Here is a 25,467-nt window from a genome sequence, read left to right as displayed (position 1 = left end):
CAAAAATTATTTACATCTATTGAATTTAACTTGAACAAAATAAAAGTATTAGCATTGTTTCTTATTGAGCGACGAGGGAGTTGAAAGTATGATTGACTGAGATAAATACAATTACAGGAAGAATGTCTCCCTCTTGTATAGTAGCTATCCATAACTGTTTGGTTTCTCTCATTAACACAATCATCAAAGATAACGAGATTCTTTTTTGATTTATCTAAATCTTGAGGTGAAGGTATATCATCCGTATTATCACTGAGAATACAAGTTATGGGTTTTGGTTTCGGTTTTGATTTCTGTGTATCACAAAATAGTTGTATTATATCTTCAATGTTATAATCATTTAGTTTTTTTTTGAAGTTTAAATAAACCGATTATATCTTCTTTTTGAAGGCCTGCATTAAAACCTTGTGATAGTAGTTGATATTCGGGTTGAAAACTTGACTTTGTGAAAATTATTCAATTATTATAATCAAAAAGTTGGGGGTAAGGAGCATCTTTAAAAGCAAACAGGTTTTTCCACATCCGGTTGAACCGACTATTAGACATCTTAATGAATTTGGGAGATTTTTATGGTTGTTAAATTTTATCTTGTTTTCCCAAACGGGTAAAAAATCATTCATTTATATATTTGAAAAACAAGTCATCTAACTTTTTATGAGATTTTTTAGAAACTCTATATTTTATCCAGAGTTCAGGTTTAATTTCAAGATAATCCATTATTTTATTTATATAGTATCTTGTATTAACATTTCCATTGAAATTATTTTGAATAATAAATATCATTAAACCCCTATACATTTCCTCAATACAAATAGTCTCTTCCCTTGTAAGAAATGGTGTATTATCATCATTATACTTAACATTAATCTCTCTTATTAATCTTGTAAAGGAATTCATTTTTGGTTCTAATTTAAAAGAGTTATATATATATTTATATTTTTTTATTATCATTAATTAAAAGATAATCACAGAATAAACATTGTTTATGCACTTTTGACTCTGTATTTAATCCCACTCTATGACAAGCCGGACAATTCTCTAATTTATCATATGGAGAATCAGGGAATTCAAGTATATCGTCTGGGTTTATCATATTTATATAGTAAAAGATTACTTAAACTAAAAATCATCTTCACTATGATTGGTGCTTTCATAATCATCATCATCTATAAAACTACTTTCATAGCTATCATTTGAAGACAAACTCTCTGTATCATAACTGTCTTCTGTTCCAATAGTATCATCACTATCATAATCCCCAAAGTCTTCACTTGAATAATGAGTCATATTTAATTAGCAGAAAAAACATTACAATCTATATCCATGTACTTTTTTTCATTAACAGATTCAACTTCTATATTTTTTATATTAAAGGTAATTTTAAAATGGTTCCTAACTACTATTGAGTGAAATGACATTTCTCATGATATATTAACATCTTTCATTTCATCAAGATTAACATCTTTGGGGTTGTTAAAAAAAAATACAAATTTCACCGTGTTTGGAGCTAATAGTTTTATCCTCCTTTTCGGTAGCTCCAGTAAAAAGAGTTTTTTTTTTGATACTTTTACATCTTTCATTACCTCCTCTAGTTTGTTATAGATCTCCATAAATAGTGGTGAAATTTTTGTTATAACTACTTTAATTGGTGGTTTCCCAAAGACAGAGAATGCTCTTCCTTTAAAAGGGATTGAGTAGCTCATATTATCCTTCATAATAGGTTTTATCCAAAAGTTATTGTTATCATCTTTGTTCAATTTTACATCAGTGCAATATATTTCAGTATCCTTTTTAAATAAGGGGATTGATTGAAATTTGTCTTTTGTGTTTTGAAACATTGTATTTATTAGACATAAAAGTTAGACATATAAATTTGGATTTGTGCCAAGAACTGATTTTTATTTTAAGCATAGAATTACTTATAAAAGAGACCATTCTTAAGTGGTTGAAATCATTGATACTATTTCATTTTAAGCAAAGAAATATTTATAAATTACCACGACATTTTTAGTTTAAGCGAAGAAATATCTATAAATTACCACGACATTTTCATCAAGTTTTTTACTATATAAATATGGTGGATACAACGTATTGCGACGTTTGTAATCATTAATATCATAAGCGTGCTTTGGCGCGCCATCTAACAACAAAAAAGCATAGACGAAATACAGGAGAACTACCTCCAGAGTCTAATGTTAAACACTGTAATGTCTGCTCTAAGGACATTTAAAAGGTCTGGTATAACAAACATCTTATAACAAAAAGGCATAGGCGAAATACAGGAGAACTACCTCCCATGTCTGATGTTAAATGCTGTGATGTCTGTAATAAGGACATTAAAAAGGATGGCTTTAAGTCACCTTCAATCGCGCAAACACAAGACTATGTCTGGATACTCTATTAAAAACTCTGATGGAGCATTTAAGGGACATGTTAAGATATGGGTTTTTGAGTTTGAAACTCCTGGACCAAAATCAATAGCTGATATGATTGAGATGGTTAAACCTGCTGTTGAAACACTTATGAAAGATACGTTGACTGAGATGAATACTTTGTGAAGTTTTATATGGGGGTAAAAATGGGTATCATAAAAGATGATGTTGAAGAAACCCCCTACATGAGAACAGACCCTCACTTTATCACATCATTCCAAGATTTCTTATCATCGGGTGTTTATGGCGAACTTATAAAACAGGAGCAGGATGTAGATAATACTGTGGTGGGTAGTCGATATAGTATTAGTAAAATCATTTTCTTAGATATACACATTCTGAAATCAGACCCTCTTAAATCTTCTTCTTATATTGATTTACCAAGAGAAATTAAACTTTAAAAAGTGGTTGTTAATATTCCAAACAAAGATAATAAATGTTTCCTATGGTCTGTTCTCGCCCACCTTCATCCTCAAAATAAGAATCAAGAAAGAGTATCTCATTACAAGAAATATGAGAACACACTTTCTGTTAAAGATTTAAAGTTTCCAATGTCTTTGGTGGATATTCCTAAATTTGAGAAAATGAATAATCTATCTATTAATGTATAAGGATTAATGGATACAAACAAAGTTCAGATATTAAAAATTTCTGATAACTATAAAGATGATAAAACACACACCGACCTTCTTTGTTATAGTTCGGGAGAAAATTCACATGATGCTTACATCAAAATTTTATCAAGATTAATCACCTCACAAGTAGTCAAAAGAACAAATAAAACCTATCCCTGTAAGCGATGTCTCAACTTCTTTAATACTAAGGACAGATTAAACCAACATTCAAAATACTGCAGTAATCATAAATCGACCGTAATTAATATGCCAAAGGTAGGTTCAAACGTTTCATTCAAAGATTTTAACAAATCTACAAAACATCCATTTGTGATATATGCTGATTTTGAAAGTATCCTTGAAAAGATAAACACTGCTTCTCCAGACCCTAAAGGGTCTTACATGAGTAAATATCAAAAACATACTCCTTGTGGTTTCTGTTATTATATCAAATCATCCGTAGGTGATGAATACAACAAGTTAGAGGGAGGATAGAGGCTCAAATGCCACAGAGGAGTTTGTGAGGCGAGTGGAAAGAGACTGCATAAAATTATCTTCAATAATGAAAAAAACCAATAAACCAATGTCCTTAACAAAAGAAGAAGAAACAGAATTTGGGCAACCAAAGGTTGTCTGTCATATTTGTGATGAGAAAATTGGTGAAGGTCTAAAGGTTAGAGATCATTGTCATCTCACTGGTAAATATATAGGTCCAGCTCATCAAAGTTGTAATATTAATTATAAACTCCCCTCTTTCATTCCTGTCTTTCTTCATAACAACGCCCATTATGATACGCATCTATTTATTAATGAACTTTCGAAGACATCTGGAGACATTTCAGCAATTCCTAACGCGGACCAAAAGTACATTTCATTCACAAAAACAATTCATACATCTCCTATAACTCATATCAGGTTTCTTGATACATTTAAATTTATGGCAAGTCCATTATCTAACTTGGTATCAAATATTAAAAACTTTCCGAGTCTTTCAGATTATTTCATGAATGAAGAAGAGATTGAACTCTTATCACAAAAGGGTATATATCCTTATGATTATATGGATTCATTTGACAGATTTGAAGAAACACAACTTCCCTCAAAATAAATTTTTTATAATGAGTTAAATAAAACGCATATAACTGATAAAGATTATACTCGAGCACAAAACGTTTGGAAAAAGTTTAACATAAAGAACCTTGGAGAGTATCACGATTTGTATCTTAAAACTGACGTCCTACTATTGGCTGATGTATTTGAGACTTTTAGAACCGTCTGCCATAATAAAAATTATTATGGACTAGCAGAAGTACCCGGCATTGCCGAGCGGGGGAAGGGAGGAGGAGGGGGAAGGGGGGGAGGGGAACGGGGGGGAGGGGAGGGGGAATGGGTGGGGGAGGGTAGGGGGAGGGGGAGGGGGAAGGGGAAGGGGTAGGGCGGAAAGGAAAGGGTAGGGGGGAAAGGGAGGGGTAGGGGGGAAGGGGAAAGGGGAGGGGAAAGGGGAGGGGGAGGGGGGAAGGGGAGAGGGTAGGGTGGAGGGGGAAGGGAGGGGGAAGGGGAGGGGGAAGGGTAGGGGGAGGGGGGAGGGGTAGGGGGAGGGGGGAAAGGGAGGGGGAGGGGAGGGAGGGGGAGGAGGGAAGGGGAGGGTAGGGGAGGGTAGGGGAGGGGAGGGATATAGATGGTTACTGGCAATTGATCACATCCACAAATGATGTAATCCACAAAATTTATGTACTTTACATAACGTTAATAGGAATACATGGCCGTGTAGATGGGAAATACAGTTTGTTTGAAATAAATCACAAATATCAGATGAAAGTTTTTTAAATTTAGAACTATTCTCACTCAGAGTTAAACATCACCGCAATATTACGCGGTTGCTTCAACGTTTTCTGTGAATTATATGACATCATTGTGAGATTTTTTTGGATTTTTTTTTTTAATGAGATTTTTATCTATCTATAATTCCAGTAATCTCTGTGTGTGTGTGTGTCTGTGTGTCTGTGTGTTTGTCTGTGACCGCTGTTTCTCGACAACCACGGGTCCGATATACTTGAAACTTGCCAGGTATATTGCTGGGGACCCGAGGATGTGCCTTTTCAAGGTTTCATATTAATCGGAGAAGTAGTTACCGAGCTATGTCCAAAAAACGATTCAACCAATCAGAGAGCAGCGAGCTATCACGTGTGCCGAACGTGGCGAACAGACTCTGCCTCGGACGGCACATTTGAGAGCGTATTCATTTATTTCACGTTGGCAAACTATGCTGGCGCTATGTTGGCGTTAAACTATGTCTTAAAACTAATTAAAACTAATTTGCGATTCATCGTAACTGCGATATGCGACCTTCCGGACAGTCAAATGAGGACGTCACTTCCGGACTTACGGATAGTCATAGTGACAACGTACTGATGCTGAACGTGGCGAGCAGACGCTGTAAGGTACGATCGATTGTAGTACACTTTTATAATAACTCTGCCGATACAGGCCCGATTAACTGCAGCGCCATCCGAGCTGCGGCGTCGGGACGATACATTCATTGTACGGTCACATCACGCACTTACGGGCACGCCCATGGGCCCATGGGCACGCCCATGCATGCATGGGCGAAGACATTTTTTTTTTTTTTTTGGCAAGGAACGGGCACCCACGTACGGGCACGTCCTGGTATTTTAAAAAACGGCAAAAAAGCATCAGAACAGCTGTGAAAAAGCATCAAAACAGCAGTGAAAAAGCATCAAAACAGCAATGTAAAAGCATCAAAACAGCAGTAAAAAGCATCAAAACAGCAACAATTGTCCGGTGAGCTAAATGTGTCGGAATAATTAACTATTTTCCTTCGTGCCTTTTTGTGTGTTTTTTTAATACACATAAATACATAAAATCACATAAAATACACATAAATACACATAAAAATCAGATCAGAATCAGAATCAGAATCGATATTCTCACAATCATCACAACACACCAGACACGTAGTTAATTACGCAGTGCTTCCTTGTAAACAATGTTCTTTGTCTTTCCTTGTTCAGATAGGATGTATAGATTGTTTTCTTGTCCTACCCAACTACATCCTACATATAGTTGGCCATGGGAGAAGCACGGGGAATCAAGGTTCAGTCCGACCACCTTGAGAGATTGTCCTTGCGCCTTGTTGATGGTCATGGCAAAGCTGAGCCGTATGGGGAATTGGAGCCTTTTGAACTCGAATGGCAGATCAGATGGTATGATTGGTATCCTCGGAATGAAGACCTGTTCCCCACTATAGTTTCCCATAAGTATGTTGGCCTCAATTACGTGAGGCATCAACTTTTTGATAGCCAGTCGTGTGCTGTTGCACAGTTTTGGAGGATCGATATTTCTCAGGAGCATGATTGGAGCACCTTCCTTTAGATGGAGTATGTCGGGAGACACACCCGGAGGCTGTAGCGAATTGAGGAACTCTACCGGGTAATGGACAGTCTCGTGGTCGTTTTGGATTGAGTCGACAGATCGGTAAGTTCTTAGAACCCCAGGAATAGTCTGCAGAAGATCCAAATTGATTTTTTCCACTGCATCGTTCTTTGGGGCTAGAATTGCCCTTTCACAGAGCCAGGAGTGATTTCGGTAGTTGGTGGGGATGTTGGGGAAGACGTTCACCTTGAGTTCATCAGCCGTGGTGGCATTGTTGCCGCATGGTACGATGTCCAGTCCATCTTCAGGGCACGTCTCCAAATCTCCGTTTCCGATCTGTAACAGCTTCGCTGAAAAGGCGCCTGCGGCTACATCTCCATGAAGGGTACCACGCATGTTTGTGCTGAGTTTCAATTTCGTCACATTTGACCATAGAGGAGATGCCTTCTGTCTCTGACTTCTGTCCTCTGTCTGACTTCTGTCTGCCTTCTGTCTTCTGTCCTTCTTCTGTCTTCTTCTGGATCTTCTGTCTCTCGCTGTCTGGCCCTCGCCAGACGTTGTTGATTGGCATTTAGACGTGCCTCTGTCTCATCTTCTGTCTCTTGCTGTCTGAATCTAGAGACACGTTCTTGATTGGCTTGTCGATGGTGAAAAGTATCTTCATCGGTTTCATAGAGTCTCCGATCAGCGATTTTCCTTGCTCGGGAGGTTGAACGCGACAAATTTCTTTTCTTCGGTGCCATTGCCTTTATCACAGTCAGTCTTCCAGTCACTCACTGGGAGACAAATTCAATTTTTTTCACTTTTACGTTTACACGTGGTAACAAATGACGCAAACACAAGATTGCAACTCTGCGTCGTGTCGTGGGCGTGGCCAACGTGGCTTCATGCTCCCAGGTGATTGGCTAACTCGAGCTCGAGCGAGCCATAATGCACAACGTTAGCTCTTTCACGAGCCTCGATCGTGTATACAAAAAAAAACAAAAAAAAACAAAAAACGTTATGGCAAAAAATATGGATCTAAAGATGAAAAGAAAAAAAAACCTATGTGGTGTGAATGGAAATGTTCCTCGCTGAAATGTGAAAAAACGCAATCGCTTTTCGCTCTGAATTACGTGCGAATGCGTAACTGTGAGATTATGGCGGCAAGGATGGAACACCACGTGATCGCTCTGAGCGATTCAGCACGCTGCTCTGCCATCGGCTCAGATTCCGTGTATAATATTCCTCACTGAAAAAAAATATGGATCTAAAGATGAAAGAAAAAAAAACCTATGTGGTGTGAATGGCAATGTTCCTTGCTGAAATGTGAAAAAACACAATCGCTTTTCGCTCTGAATTACGTGCGAACGCGTAACTGTGAGTTTATGGTGGCAAGGATGGAACATCACGTGATTGCTCTTAGCGAATCAGCGCGCTGCTCCGCCACCGGCTCAGATTCCATGTATAATATTCCTCGCTGAAATGCGCTGAGGTAAATATGAATAAAAAATATGGGTCTCGTCAAATATCTTTATGTAGGCCATGTTCTTCCCAGGCTCAATGGCCATGTCTATGCCAAATATCAAGCACGTGAGCCTCGCCGTTTAGGAGTCTATCGGTAACATTACACACACACAAACTGTGATTTATATATATAGATTAGACCCCGCTCACGATTACACTGCTCCGGGTTTCGCTTGGAGTGCTGTGTTAAAAATGACAAAACAGGGTTTGGATTTAATCAGTGATGTAGATATGCTTTTGATGATAGAAAAGGCTAAAAGAGGGGTAATATCATAAGTCTGTTCGAGTAGATATGCTAAAGCTAACCACAAATATCTTTCTTATTATGATGCTGCAAAAGATAGTTCTTATTTGATGTATTATGATGCTAATAATTTCTATGGATGGGCTATGTCTCAAGCCCAACCTTATGGAAAACTCAAATGGGTTAAAGAGAAAGATTATGAAAAGGTTTTACAGGATATCATTATCTCTACACAAAAAGAATTGGATAAAGCTAAAATTGGTTATTATTTTGAGGTTGATTTGAAATATCCTGAAGAACTTCATAATAAACACAAAGATCTACCTTATGCTCCTGATAAAGAAAGACCAAGAAAAGAATGGTTAAGCAATCATCAACAATCATTTAATACAAAAGGTAAATCAACAGAAAAATTACTTCCTACATTATATAATAAAGGAAATTATGTTTTACATCAAAGGAACTTGAGACAATGTTTAACGGCAGGGTTGAGAATAAAGAAGATCCATAGAGTTTTACAGTTTAAACAAAGCCATTTGTTGAAGGAGTATATTGATTTTAATACACTCCAGAGAACTGAAGCAAAAACTGATTTTGAGAAAGACTTTTATAAATTGATGAATAATGCTGTATTTGGAAAGACGATGGAAAATGTTAGGAATAGACAAAACATAAGACTGTCTTCGCCTTGGAAACAAGCAACAAAATTAATTAATAGACCCAATTTTCAAAGAGCAGAGGTGTTTTCAGAGAACTTTTGTGCTATCCATTTGGTTAAAGAGAGTATTGAAATGGATAAACCTATATATATTGGAACATCAATTCTTGACTTGTCAAAGTCATTAATGTATGATTACTTTTACAATAACTAAAGGAAGAAATATCAAAATGATATTAATCTACTTTATATGGATACAGATAGTTTTATTTTGAAAATTGATACAGAAGATGTTTATTCAGATATGATTGATGATATTGATATATATGATACAAGTAATTATAAGTCGGGTGATAAGTTGTTTTCTTCAAAGAATAAAAAGGTTATTGGAAAGTTTAAGGATGAATTGGGGGGTAAGATAATGAGTGAATTTGTTGAATTGAGGTCTCAGGCTTATGCTTAGAAATATATTGATAATAATATTGAAAAGAGTGATAAAAAGATGAAAGGAATAAAGAAAAATGTTATTGAAGAAACAATAAACTTTGAAAATTATTATAATTGTTTAACTTTAGAGAAAGAAGAGTTTAGAAAAATAAATACGATAAGAAGTTATAAACTTCAATTATATTCAGATGAGGTGAATAAGAAAGCTCTTGGAGCTTTTGATGATGAGAGGTTTATTTTAGAAAATGGAATTGATCGTCTCCCTTATGGTTATAAGTTTTAAGATATATATAAGTGATAAGATATTTTTAAAAAAGTAGGGGGTTAGGGAATTTAGCGGGCTACCGCCACCTTTTTTATGAATGTATAAATAATAGATCCAAGCAATAACCAAACCAAAGAGTGGAGAAAACAACAACCTTGGTATTTAAATGGAAAACATCATGAATGTGAAAAATATCAAATAAGTCTTATTGAAAAAATAACAGGGGTGAAAGTAGATAAAACAAATAAGCGAATAAATTTAAATACGAATATGTTGGAGGCTCTGGGAGGTAATATCCTAGAGTGGTCAGAAAACTTTGATGGTTGCCAAGAGATTGGGGGGAAAATAATTTACTATAATCTCAAAATGGTATGTGGCACTGGGGGTTTACAGACAATGTCATTAAGAGAAGTTTATCATTTCATATCAGCTCAGTGGCGATACCTAATCCAGGAGTTTAAATTCTAATGTTATATTTATCAATATTTTAGATGGTGATTGTTCTTTTAAGAGAATTAAGCTGTTACCTAAAAATGAAACAGAAATATTCGTTGGGTCTCTGTGCGAGTATAATGAAAAATGGGGAGAGTTAATAAGCTAAATGCAGACCATTGACTTTAATGTGTTTTAGTAGTAGGTAAATGGGCTTAGAAAAAGAGGAAAAAAGGGCGATTTAGTGAGTTTCAATGCGCTTTCCCTATTCACTTACATGTTAATTCGAAGGTGAGCCAGAACCAACATTTATCCTCTACTTCCCTCTCAATTCCATCCCGATTTGCTGCACGGCGGCATCGCCAAGGGCCACGGGAATATCGCGCACTGGTGGATATGCCATTTATTTATTTTGCACATGGGCATTGTACTTTGAATGTATCTATACTTGATGTATCTACACTATGCATATATTATTGCTGAAATTGAACTGTACAAAGTAAAAGCATTATGAACTAGAATGGCACTCGGAAGAGAGCATACCTCCACTAGGATTAACAGTTTATGTTTTGTATCCCACTGATAGGTCGGATCTTGATCCAGACCTGAACCAAAATGTAACCGGCTTGTTCTTGTCACTTACCTAACTCATCCACAACTTTTTGAAATATTATTTTATGTATCGTTTTTGTCCTATTACTCAATGGAGAAGAATCACAGAAATATGTTTTAAATTATTGTATCTGGATTCGGATCTTCACCAAAAATCAAATTGAATTGTCCTTGTCATAAACCAAACCTGTCTACCAAGTTTCATCCGAATCCATCCACAACTTTTTGAGATATCTTGCTATATTGTACAACGCTCCTTTCCTATGCCATCTACAGGCATTGCATAACGTCATTGCCGGGCACCGAAGGGGGCTCAGCAGTGACGCACGCTGAAAGGGAGTACTCAGTTTTCGCTCTGGTTGTTTTCTTGTTTGTTTTCTTGTTTTCTTTCTTGTTTGTCCAGGTAATATCTCTGCCATCCTTTGAGCTAGGTAGCTGAAATTTCGGCACAATAGTGAGCAAGTCCTTTGTCAAAAATGGTATTTTTTGCTTTTTGATTAATCAATTAATTGAGGAGTTATTTAATTATTAGCGATTAATTAAGTACTTATTTAATTAATTAAATTTCCTTTCTCTTCTGACCATTAACTCAGGCACCTTTTGAGTTAGGAAGCTGATATTTAGACATGCCAATGATCATGTGATTTGGCTGCAAAGGCTATTTTTGATTTATTAATTAATCAATTAATCAATTAATCGATTAATTATTTAATTAATTGATTAATGACTAAAAAAAACTTTTTTAACTTACAGATTCTGATGAAATGGTGGTGGTTTATGTGTTCTATGACCAAATTGATTAATAATTTAATTTTTTAATGAGTATTATTTATTTAATTTCCTTATTAATCATTTATTTATTTTATTTCTCATTTGGCCAGTATCTCAGCCACCTTTTGAGCTAGGAAGCTAATATTTGGACATGACAGTGACCAAGTGATGTGGCTATCAAGGATATTTTTGATTTATTGATTAATCATTTAATCTATTAATTCTTTATTGATTAATCAATTAATTATTTCAGTTTTTATTAACAACTTATTTAATTAAATTTTTAAAAGATACATCTTCGGATGAAGCACTAGTGGTTTAGTTATGCTATTAGCCAATTGATTAAGAAAATATTTTGTGATAATATTTTATTGATTTTAATTATACAACTCATCAATCAATTTATTGTACACCTCTCCCTCCCAATGCAGTCTCTATGAGCTGCACTGCGTTATTGCCGGGCACCTAAGGCGCCTCGGCAATGCCACGCTGTAGGATATTTAATTATTTGGCATGGGGGCGGTGTACTTTGAATGTATCTGTACCGGTACTTGTATCATTATTTTTTGCCCTATGTCTCAATATTGAAGAATCACTTTTAAAATTCTCAGGTCCAGATCCGGATCTTTACCAAAATCTAATCGTTTCGATCGTGTCACATACCGAACCTCTCTACCAAATTCTGTCAGTATCCGTCTACAACGTTGTGAGATATCCTGTAAACAAACAAACAGACAAACAGACAGGGGTGAAAACATAACCTCCATCTACCTTCTGTGGCGGAGGTAATTATGCTTTCATATGCCGTTTACAGTTTGCTTCTGTCATGTTTACATCCAAAGAGAAGATACAGCAATGAGATGAGATTTTTATTCTCACTGCTGTTATGGACTTTACGACTTCTTCACATTTCCATTCCATCCACTGTGATTGATTGAAACGCAATGCAGATATCATAGAGATCAATGAGAATAACAGTGTTCGGTGCAACACCTTTACACATAGCACCATAATTTATTGTCGTGTTCAGGTCGATTAACACCACCTCTGAATGGATGAACTGAACAGGCTTCAATTTATGATAATTACCCTCAGACTCTGTTCAATTTATGATAGAATATGCTCGCATGGACCTGAGGAGAATCACAAAATCCTTGGAGCTTTTAAAACCAAATGGATATATTTCCCAAACACAACAAAATAACTGGAGAAGATTGAATTAAACATCATCATCATTGGGTCAATCTCGATCAGACAATTATAAGTTTACATTCTGCCATAAGATCTAAGAGATATCTTCCGTTGTCATGGGAAAACTTCGTGCCTCTAATGATACCAGAAACATGTTTGCTGAATCATTCATTTAAATATTTATTTACAGTTTGCAAACACAATTGTAATACATCTATAACGTGCGAGGCATGGAGACAAGCACCTGAATATGCTTCTCTGAGAATTCACCTCTGAGAGCTTCTGTATTTATACTTTTTCAAGAGTGAGTGGGGAGAATAATGTTTATCAGCTGTGAGTGTTTTGGTGTGGTGGACATTCCTGTGAAATGCAATAATAGCACATTATTTGACAGCCCAAGGAAATTGATTGCCAGAGAGTGTAAGTCCTGTTAGTTCTTAGCACAGAGAAAACCCTGGAGACATTATCTCAGCAGTTCAGCTGGGCACTTGCCTCATACAGTGCCCCCTAGCTCGGTTGGAATGTGCTTTTGTTATTTTGAAAGAGTGGAAGGGATCATATGTCCCGAGCAATGGTATATTTAATCCCACACAGCTATGTTGGTATCCTTGGCACATGCTTTCCTCTGACTGTTCTCTCACAACCTTCTCCTTATTTGCTGTTCCTAGTTTTTAGACGTGCAAGGGAACAAAATAGGTTTTTTCTCTCTCTTAAAGCTATCCACCAACTCTTCGAAATCTGAGCCTGTCAGGCGGTCGGAGAGAACGGAGGCTTTCCCCCTCCACTGTACAGCCAGCCTGCTTGCTTTATTTACTCTGAGCAGGGAATAGTTTTACAAAATCTTATTTTGTAAAATATATGTGTTTTCTACTTGAAAATTATTCTGAAAAAATGCACCAAATTATCTTCTACAAATTGTCTCGTTTGTTCTTTTAAGAACAATCTAGTTTGTCTTCCCCAGGTATTTTTAATTTGCTCATGATCCTATGTTAAATCTCTATGAGCCAACTCCACATTCCCATGCTTGATGCAGAACACTTCAACTCAAATCAAATTCTTGGATCAGCCTTTCTGTATACCTCCGTGGGTCCCTCAAAGCACACGGGAGCTCAAACGTGTGTGAACTGAGCGAAGGTTCACGAGAAGCAGGTGTGAAGAAGCAGGCGGGGACACTTTGACACATCCATACCCACGAAGGTGTTTGGCAGTCCAACTAATCCTAAAAGGAGTTGTTCCAAATTGAGTCCCCATATAAAGTCCACATCCACAAAACATCATTGAAAAGATTATGTGGTTCTCTAGATACAAGCTGGGCGAAAATCTGTCACCACTGGAACTTTTGCAAACATTCATTTCGTCAAACTTGTTTTCATATTATTATCTCAAGCGATTATAGAACGAGCATTTTATGCAATCCGTAGGTGCTCAAAGGCAAGCATCAGATTAACAAACAATTAGCTAGTAGATCATAAAAATAAATATTTGTGGATTAAATACAACAACCAAAAGTGGTGTTGTTACGTGTTCCTCCCCAAACCCCGGTTACGGTGCACCTCAGAGTATTGAGAGGGAACACGGCAGAAAGATGTATTATTTTGAGTGTTCTAATAAACCATGGTAAAACCACACCAATGCAATTGTAGAACAAAACAAGTAATTCATTAAGAACTCTCACATACCCAATAATACTACTATTAAAGAAGGTACAATGAAAATATTACCTGCATCAAATGAACAATAAATAGGATGGTACCATCATTCCACAATGCTTGCAAAGCAATAAACTCACGACATGACAAATGTGAGTGAAATGTAACATTCCCCAAAGTCCGTGCATGGATCCCCACGCTGGTTGAAGCCATGCAGAGCGACGAGAACAGGCAGGTATCGGCACGGCAGCAAACGAGGAACTACGAGGTGAGAGTTTGATATGGGAATTCAGCCGATATGTCAAACAACGGCAATCCACACAATGATGTCGATATGGGAATCCCAATGACAAAACAAGATGCACCAAGCGGACAGTCTCTTCGAGAACAAAATGGCGTATAGGCATGTCATAGAGCAGGGGTGGGGAACATTTTTCCTGTCGAGGGCCATTTCGATTTTTAGAACATCCTTCGAGGGCCATGCAAAATTATTGAATACATATATCGGACTAACCTAATGCGATGGTTGGAACTGTTTCTCTTTGGCGAGGCGTTTGATGTCAGGTGGTAGTGATGATGATGCTACTCGCAGCTGGTTTTGCAGGTTTGGGTCAGTCAATCTTGAGCGGAACCGAGTCTTTGCAAGAGTCAGTTTTGAAAAGAACTGCTCACAGCTGTAGGTCGTCCCAAACAGTGATGCAAACTTCAGTGCATGTCTCCTCAGAATGGGAAAATCCTCAGCACGTACATACAGTTTGTAGAACTCGAGCAAAGGGAGGACAAATCTCACACTCTTACTATGTCTCTCCGAAAAGATCGACTGGACAACCCTCCCATCTACTTTCTCAACAATCCTCTCCAAGAAGTTCTGTCGCTCAAGCTTTTGGGTCTCACTATCTGCCATGATCTTTCTTGGGAAAACCACATTTCCAAGCTGGCCTCCAAAGCCAGTCGCCGACTGGGCATCCTCCGTCGTGCGAAGTCCTTCCTCGGCACACCTGAGCTCCTCACCACATACAAGGCTTTCATCCGCAGCTCAATGGAATACTGTTCTCCCCTATGGGCCGGTGCTCCTGCCTCACACCTAGCTCGGCTTCACGCTGTTGAAACCAAAGCTCTCAGAATTATTGGAATCTCCCGCGATGAAGCTATCTCTGAGGGCCTTTCACTCACTCACCGCAGGCAGGTGGTCTTTCTGGTGGTCTTTCTGTCTTCTTCCGACTCCTCTCCGGCCTTGCACCCCCAGCTCTCTCTGTGCTCTGTCCCCCAAATATTCCTACAGGTCGCACAAGATCTGCCAGCAACCCTCTGATGGTTAAACTGCCGAAATCTCAGCTGTCTGCTCACCTTCACTCTTTCATTCCTCTTTTCCCCCGCCTCTGGAACAAACTCCCTCACTCCCTTCAATCCCACTCCTCCCTCCAGGTCTTTAAAACAGCTGTTCACCACCATCTCTTATCTTCCCCCATCCAAAACCTTGATCTTTTCTACCCCTGCTAATTCACCCCAGATCCACCTTGTTTGAAATTCCAACTTCTTTCCTGGAAGTCCTGGCAGTGTCCATATGTTTTATACCTCTCCCACCCCCCTTCCCATGCCCCCCCCCTTCCCATGCCCCCCCCCCCCCCAAAGCCCTTTCCCTCACAGATCTCTCGATGTCTCCATGTCTCTCGGTCCCTGCTCTCAAATGTTGTGTTTGTGGCCTTCCCCCTCTCTCCCCATCTTGTCTACTGCTCCCGATGTTATATGTTTTATGTGTCGGTTTGTCTTTCTGTGTGATTAATGTTCGCTCTTTCACGAGCCTCGATCTTGTATACAAAAAAAAAAAAAAAAAAAATTTTTTTTTAGTAGATAGATGAATTGCCTCGCGGGCCGGATCAAACGGTCTCGCGGGCTGTATAGCCGTATTCCCCACCCCAGTCATAGAGGTTCTTGCTTTTTCTTACACAATAACTCACCCTTGGTAATAAAACCTGAGACACAGGTTTAATTGCAATTACAATATAGGATGATGTCGTGGGCAGTCCCTCCCCCCGGGAAGCCTCAACTCATTCGCGACCAATATCAAAACATTCCACTCACAGCCCTGATGCGACTTTACGGCTGTATCTCTCTCATGGCCATCTCCTCTCTGTCAAGCTCCTCCTCCCCTCTTCTGGCCTCTTTGCCGCGTCTTCCTTTTTCCTTCACAAACACTTGTTTTTACCTTTTACTGAAGTCATCTCCATTTCACACAAAAATATTAACAACAATATTACCTGAAACTAAAAATCCTACAAGTATATAATAACAACAAAGGCGAAAGTGATGGATCCGTAACAGCGTACGCTTATACACACATTAACCATCATTGAAAAAAAAAAGAAAAAAAAAAGGTATCCTCAGAGCATTTTTCCCAATATCTGCCCCCAGCCCAAAGCTAGTAATGCAAAAAATCATTTCATTTAAGTCTATGTGTTTATCTCATGCAGAGTTCTTGCATCTTCTGCAGATATTTTTGAATTCAGGAAGCGGGACAAGGGAACCTCCAACCTTACAAGCGAAAAGCTTTCCCTATAAGTGGATGACAAGAAGAGACATTAGAATCCATCATGACCACCGTAATCCATTTGTGACATTATTTGGTTGAATCGTTTTATTTCACACTCCAGATCATCATAAGGGTCTCTTTCACACAATCCTTCCTGCGAATTATTTTGCGGTTCCTCTTTAAGCGCCATTTCAGAGCTCGTCAACCTCTTGAGGCAAACGGTCACCAAGGCCTTCAGCCAGGCTACTACTACAATTATTGCCAATACGATAAATAATCCAACAAACAGATATTGGAGTACCAATGACTGCGTACATACCTCTTTTCGCTGCTAGAAGTCACTAGTATGAGCAGACTCAGTGTTAGTAAACATATCACCGTCCTTAGAAAGCATCCGAAGAAGAAGAAACGTCCTTCTCCTGGTCGTCCAGCTCGTCTTGGTAAGCCTTTCTGCAACAGCAAGTGTAAATCCATGTCTGACCCTTGACCGTTGTGGGAGTTGGGGGAAGAACTCGATAAGGTCCGCTCCACCTCAGATGGGATGGACTTGTTCCCAACATACTCACCGTCTCCCAGGTTGATCTCATGACAGTCCTCAACTGCTACTTCCATTAGCCTGTGTATGAAACCTGTACAATTCTGGTTCGGAAAACAAAAGATTCTGGCATTTTTAATTAAAAAAAAAAATCAAATTGCCTTTCAGGCAGTCTTTCCATTATGTTGTTGACAATTTATACATGCTGTTCTACCATTGGATTAAATTCAGGTGCATGCCATCCCTTAGTTACCATGAATACCACACCCCCCCCCCCCCCCCCTTGTGCCCATATGGCTCACACAGTGAGTTATATGAACCAACCACTGTTACAAGGCTTGTGATGATTACACAGCCATGGTTAGACATCGATACCTTAGCATACCTCCATGGTTAACCCACCTACCTTGTTCCGGTATTCTGTAGAATCCTGGTGTCCTCCAACATGGGGACCTGTTCAGTTGATGTAAATATGTTCTTGATACTTACCGATCCTTCATCCAGTATTTCCAAAAATACTCCGACCATTGCCCGTGGAATGTGCAAAATTCTTTCAAAGGTAGTCGACGTCGTTATGGCTTTTATTCCCCATACAGATAATTAGTTTCCAGAGATTATTCCCAAAAATAATCACCCATATGTTACCACTCTTCCCCTGGAACTAATTTAATCTTGACTAACTTGGGACCCATTAACGACATGCCCTTCATCTACAGCTAAGGTGAGTCTAATCACTCCCGTTCGTGTCTAGTACATTTTATCGAACACCTCCAAGATGATCTGAAATTGTTCCATGATTTTAATTAAAGTTATCAAAATATGTCAGGTCAACTTGCTTCTGGACTTGATATGTCCGAACACACTCCTATATACCCATCGGCCTACAAACACATTGACCTGGAAAAAACCTCTTTTATGGCCACCTCTGTCCATCCGTTTTTAATCTGATGTTTGTCTGTCTGTCTGTTTGCACAGAATAAGCATCCTTCTTCTGCAACTGTTCATCACATTTAATTTGATTACCCGATTTGACTAAACTCCCTGTACCTGTAAGCCAACTCAATGCATTTGGGATCGTATTTCCTGACTATGTGTCTCACCACTTCGAGTAACCCCTTAAGTCTCGTCACCATCATTGGTCAAAATAAAACACAACAGCTAGTCTTTACACATACCAAATTAGTAAATATCACAGGTGGAACTTCATACCATGGTCTATCACTCTTTTAAACTCAATCTCTTTATATGTTCATTCCACACAGTCCTCAACTGTCTGGACAGATAAGTCAAAGGTACCATGAAATAATAATAGCAATCATAATTTTCCTTCCCCATGAGGTAAATTTTACGACCCCTCGTGAGATATACTTTACCTGTGCCATTAATGACCTGCTATGGATGGGGGCTCCAGCTGCGGGTGGTGATCTTGGCATGTCTTGTGGTGTGTGATTTCTGGTGCCCAATTACAGACTTGGCATTTAATATGGATTATTTTTTTGTGGGGGTGAACTTACTTTTCAAGATGTCTCAGAACCAAAAGTTAATTGGAATTATGTTGAAATTATTCTAGATTTTGTTAATGTGACCTTTAAAAGAAACAAAAACCACATTTGACATTTCAAAACAAATAAATTGATTCTTGAAAGTGATGTAAATTGATATCGAACTCAATTCATGGACAGTACTGTGTTAAACTTCTGTACGTTTTCCAGAAGTATCTCTTTATTTTGCACATTAGCCAAATTTTTTTTTAACAAAAACAAAAGTTAAATTACGACTGGGATTACGGCAGTAAAATTACAGTTCAGTACTTCGTGTAACCCCCACGAGCATTCAGGAGAGCACGTACACGTTGAGGCATGCTGTTCACGAGATTTGCCAGGGTTTGGACAGGAATCGCTTGCCATGCAGTGACAATAGCCTGCTGCAATTCACGCACAGAGGTCGTCTGCTGGTCCAAGTGGTCGATTTGACGCGCTAATTCTGCCCACAAGTTCTCTATTGGATTCATATGCGGGGACATGGCAGGCCACTCCATATGCTCTACACCACGGTCAGAAAGAAAGTGTTGGATCATGTGAGCATGATGAGGCGGTGCATTGTCATCTTGGAAGACAAAGTTTCCTCGAAAGGCTGCATGAGCAAATGGAAGCAATGTTTCTTCCAGAATGGCCCTGTACTTGAACTGGTTCAGGTTTCCATTCAGAACAACCACGTCAGTTTTGCCCCCTGCATGAAAAGCAGCCCAAACGGTCACCCCACCACCTCGAGCTTGGACTCTTGGCACTATACAATCTTTGTTGTGGGCTTCATGCACTTGTCTGCGCACTCGGACGTGGCCATCTTGACGACAGACCAGAAATCTAGACTCATCACTGAAGATCACGTGATTCCAGTGTCCTGGCTGCCATTGACGGTGCTCTCTGGCCCACTGCAATCGGCGCTGGCGGTGTTGTCTGGTCAAGCGTGGCTTTCTCAGGGGACGCCTGGCACGATAGCCTGCTTGAACCAGTCGTTGGTTGACTAGCCTTCTGGATACAGGCACATTTGTCAGTTGCTGCCACTCAGCCCTAAGTCGATTAGCTGACTTGGTACGGCCATTGCGGACTAACCGGTGCAGCTGGCGATCATCCCTCCTTGTAGTTCTGCGGGGACGTCCTGGCCTCGGTATTGGAGTAGGGACACCCCTCTGAGCATTTCGTTTCAGGATCTTTGACACCTGACCTTGAGTGCTGCCATACTGCCGAGCAATAGCACGCTGTTTCATGCCGTAATTTCGTAAAGCCACCACCCCATGACAAACAGCATTGTCGAGTTGACGGAGCATCTCCAGAGGAAGCGGCAATAACTTTTGGAGACGTGCAGCAGTTGTTTTCCACTAATACAGAACGCAACAAGCCTTGTATACCCGACTGTGAAGCCAATCATCAAATGCACCTGTCCGTACATTTTGCAACGCCACCTGTGATATAATCCTGTTGTTGACTTCTTGCTGTGACAGACAATCAGTGACATGGTTCTTTTAACAAATAAATCACCAAAGTGTAAAAGAAACTCACCAGATTGATATACTGAGTTAAGAAATTAAACCCAAGTCGAGAAAAAAAAAAATTCCATATTAAATGCCAGGTCTGTATATATATATATATTGTCCAAAATCAGTGGCACACCATCCCTTATCACATACAGTCACGTGAAAAAGTAAGAACACCCCATGTAAAGTTTTGACTTTTTCAACATATTTCAACATACAGCTATTTGATCTTCATTTCAACAATATTGATAGATAAAGGTGATATAATATAACAAATATCATGAAACATTTACATTTTGTAGTCCATTGTATAATTTAAATAAACATAAATACAAATTTCGCATGTGGAAAAAGTAAGTACACCCCGACATATATCACTACTTCAATACTTCAAATACCTAAAATTAGAATCAGGTGCACCAGCTCAGGTGCAAATGATTAGAACATCGTTAGAGAGGATTTTGGAGGAACCTGTCTTATTTAAACCTCAGCCATTTAGTTTGGTTTGCTCTTTGTTAAGTGTGCGGCGTCACCATGCCTCGATCAAAAGAGCTCTCTGAGGCCTTCAGAAAGAAGGTTATAGATGCCTACGAGTCTGGGAAAGGATTTAAAAAGATCTCCAAACAATTTGAAATCAATCATTCGACTGTCCGGAAGATAATCTACAAGTGGAGAAGATTCCACACAACTGCCAACTTGTTCAGCCCCCCCCCCCCCCCCCCCAGCAAGTTCAGCCCGAGAGCAGACATCAAGATGCTGAAGGAAGTCTCTAAGAACCCCAGAATGTCACCACGGGACCTACAGGTAGCTCGTGCCACTGTTGATGTCAAAGTGCATGAGTCTACCATTAGAAAGAGGCTGCACAAATTTGATCTGCATGGGAGTTGTGCCAGGAGGAAGCCTTTGCTGTCCAGAAAGAACATCAGGGCAAGACTAAAGTTTGCCAATGAACACCTCGGCAAAGACCAGCACTTCTGGAACAATGTGGTCTGGACAGATGAGTCAAAGGTAGAGCTATTTGGCCACAGTACCAGAAGACATGTTTGTCGAAAACCAAAGACAGCATTTGACCACAATAACCTGATACCAAATGTAAAGCATGGTGGTGGAAATATTATGGTTTGGGGAAGCTTTGCTGCATCAGGGACTGGGCAGCTCACCATCATAGAATCCACTCTGAATTCTTCATTGTACCAGAGGGTGCTTGAGGATAATGTGATGCCATCTGTCAGAAAGTTGAAGCTCAACTGAAGGTGGACCTTGCAACATGACAATGACCCTAAACATACCAGTAAATCCACCAAGGAATGGCTGAAAAGAAAGAAATGGAGGGTTTTGGAATGGCCAAGTCAAAGCCCGGATCTAACCCCATCGAGATGTTGTGGGGGGATTTGAAACGAGCTGTGCATGCAAGAAACCCCTCAAGCATCGCACAGCTGAAAGAATTCTGCATGGAGGAGTGGGCAAAAATTTCTCCCAGTCGATGTGAGAGACTGGTAGACAGTTATAAGAAACACAGACTTGAGGTTGTTTCTGCCAAAGGGGGCAATACCACCTCTTAGAGCCAAGGGTGTACTTACTTTTTCCACATGCGAAATTTGCATTTATGTTTATTTAAATTATACAATGGACTACAAAATGTAAATGTTTCATGATATTTGTTATATTATATCACCTTTATCTATCAATATTGTTGAAATGAAGATCAAATAGCTGTATGTTGACATATGTTGAAAAAGTCAAAACTTTACATGGGGTGTTCTTACTTTTTCACGTGACTGTACATCTATTGTTTACAATGCCCGCGATAGCTTGCCTTCCCCCTATCTCAACTAACTAATGATATCCTATGAGGACTCGCACACTCATTAATGTTTGGGATTCAAACCCTGGCTATATTAATCGAATATTGACACACCAGGCTCCAGGAGTAACAGGCCACAAACCGTTCGAGTCAGTACCTCGCAAGCTCCATCAGCAGGCGTTCTATCATACTAAAATATGCCATTTGTGTCTGTCCTTCTGTCTGATGAATTTTTGACACCAATACATTCCGTCCTTACTTTTCCAATCTCAACTAAACTTGACCGGATGACCAAGGGTTACATAATGAAGGTTGTAGTGCATTCATTTCCCCCCTCCCAGAGGGGGTTTTCTCCCCCCGAGTGAGTTTGCCTGCCATTGCTGTCAATGGGGTTGCACGTTGAGGTGTATATAAATGTTAAATTAGCTTTATCGTGGCGTATTTCCAAAGAAGATTTATCTTGGCGTTTTTCCAAAGACGCTTTTAATAACAAAATTAATGATAATCGCATATTGTTAATGTTATTACAAAACAATGTTAATACTAATAAAGTCCCACTTCCTTTAGGTGTTTTCCTGCAGTGATAACGTGTATGAATAGCTTATAGCCGGTGAAGCCGGTGTTGTCAATGAACGCGTACGTATTATGTTGAAAACCTGATTATGCCTTGGCTCGAGAATTCCGAAGCGCAGTGGAGGCCGCCATCTTGCGGATGCGGAAGTATGCATAACAAATTTAAAACGTTCATTAGGAGTTTATTTCACCCGTCATTGTTTGATTCACAATCTTATGCACCTCCAATGTATTATTAAAATACTTTAAGACCAACATCGGCCCGCACAGGCCTGGTTATCTTCAACGAAACACGTCACCAAACACCGGACCCAATGAGAGTCGAGCATTTGCAAAAATATTTCTAAAATGAAATCACTCAATGGTCGCCGCTATCGACCGGATGCGGAAGTTTGCATAAAACAATTGCGAAAGAGTTCAATAGGAGTTTGTTTCACCCGTCGTTCTTTGATTCACAATCTAATGAACCTCTAATTAGTAATTAAAATATGTTAAGACCAACCTCGTTATCTTCAACGAAAATCGTCATCAAACACCAGAACCAATGAGATTCAAGCATTTGAAAAAATATTTTTTTAAAGCTTAGTACACGTTTCGGAGGGTGAAAACGGCGTCAAATATTCTAACATTGACGAAGAATTATTTCTTAGAAATCTCGCGGCCGTATGGGATAGTTTTTCACGGCCAGAAATATGGTATAAGCGGTTTCCATATTTAGTTTAGAAATACGGATAGTTTTTCACGGCCGGAAATATCCGAAGTTGAGATGGAATTCACCGAATTAATCACTGCAAGCTAACTTCTTCTGGTGGAGGAAGCCGCAGTGCCCGGAGAGAACCAGTCCTGACAGCGACTGAAGTTAGAAGACTACACACATACTGTGAAAACGTATCTTAAGCCCAGTTAAAATTTCTTAAAATAGGCCTTAAGCTAGCACATCGTATAGTTACTTCCTTAAGCTTCTTGTGACATTTATTGTATGCAGGTATTGGGGAGGACTGTCTGCTCTTCTCTTTTACCAAGTCTTACCAGGTACGGTACCTACTACACCTACCTACTACCAACTACCTAACCTACTGATGCCATAGTGATGGGTAAAATAGTGGCAAGAGGCTTTGGCTTCGCCGGCTCATTGCGGCTTTGCAGTCGGTACTAGTAGCCGGCGAAGCCGGTGTTGTCAATGAACGCATACGTATTATGTTGAAAACCTGATTATGCCTTGGCTTGAGAATTCCGAAGCGCAATGGAGGCCGCCATCTTGCGGATGCGGAAGTATGCATAACAAATTGAAAACGTTCAATAGGAGTTTCTTTCACCCGTCATTGTTTGATTCACAATCTTATGCACCTCCAATTTATTATTAAAATACTTTAAGACCAACCTCGGCCTGCACGGGCCTGGTTATCTTCAATGAAACGCGTCACCAAACACCGGACCCAATGAGAGTCGAGCATTTGAAAAAATATTTCTAAAATGAAATCACTCAATGGAGACCGCCATCGACTGGATGCGGAAGTTTGCATAAAACAATTGCGAAAAAGTTAAATCGGAGTTTGTTTCACCCTTCGTTCTTTGATTCACAATCTAATGAACCTCTAATTTGTAATTAAAATACGTTAAGACCAACCTCGTTATCTTCAACGAAAATCATCATCAAACACCAGAACCAATGACATTCGAGCATTTGAAAAAATATTTTTTTAAAGCTTATTACGCGTTTCGGACGGTGAAAACGGAGTCGAATATTAGCCGGCGAAGCCGGTGTCAATGAACGCGTACGTATTATGTTGAAAACCTGATTATGCCTTGGCTTGAGAATTCCGAAGCGCAAAGGAGGCCGCCATCTTGCGGATGCGGAAGTATGCATAACAAATTGAAAACGTTCAATAGGAGTTTCTTTCACCCATCATTGTTTGATTCACAATCTTATGCACCTCAGTAGGTGATAAATGTTGCTTCTGGGACACCTCCGTTTATCATGGGAAATCCCTATCGAATGTCATTTACCCCCCTGTCTTTTTCAAAAATCATAAACACCTCTATTTCTCCCTCTATGAACCTATAATCCTTCTCACCTTATGAACCTATAATCCTTCTCGCCTTATGAACCTATAATCCTTCTCACCTTATGAACCTATAATCCTTCTAGCCTTATGAACCTATGATTTTCTTCCTTTATGAACCTATAATCCTTCTCACCTTATGAACCTATGATTTTCTTCCTTTATGAACCTATAATCCTTCTAGCCTTATGAACCTATGATCCTTCTCACTTACATGTAATTTTTACCCTATTCCCCCCACTAACCCCTTAATGTAGTTCCTTAGACCACTCTACTAATGAGCCTATAAATATATTATCTCTTTCTAACTTTTTAAAGAGTTCCATTCTCCTATAGAACTCATCCCCATCAAGTATATTTATAAAGTATACAGGTTCCTTAACCTTTTGTTGTGAAAGTATAAAGTGGTATGTTTCACGGAGGGTTCTTGTTTGACCTCCTCCTCTCCCACATACCATTTTAAAATTATAATATTTATTATCCGATTGATAACCATTAAAGTTCTCACTCCACTCTAATATATTTTTCTTCCTGCCCTCCATTACCCCACTTAACAAATGAATACGTTTATCCGTCTTGAGAACCTTCTGACCAGTGATTCTCTCAACCTCTTGAATCTGATATTTTTCACATTCGTTATGTTTTCCATTTATATACCAAGGTTGATTACACCTCCACTCTTTAGTCTGGTTGATACTTAGTTCTATCATTTAT

Source organism: Myxine glutinosa, chromosome 3, assembly GCF_964187855.1.
Source record: "Myxine glutinosa chromosome 3, kmMyxGlut1.1, whole genome shotgun sequence".
Lineage (NCBI taxonomy): Eukaryota > Metazoa > Chordata > Myxini > Myxiniformes > Myxinidae > Myxine > Myxine glutinosa.
This window is presented reverse-complemented; position numbering follows the sequence as displayed.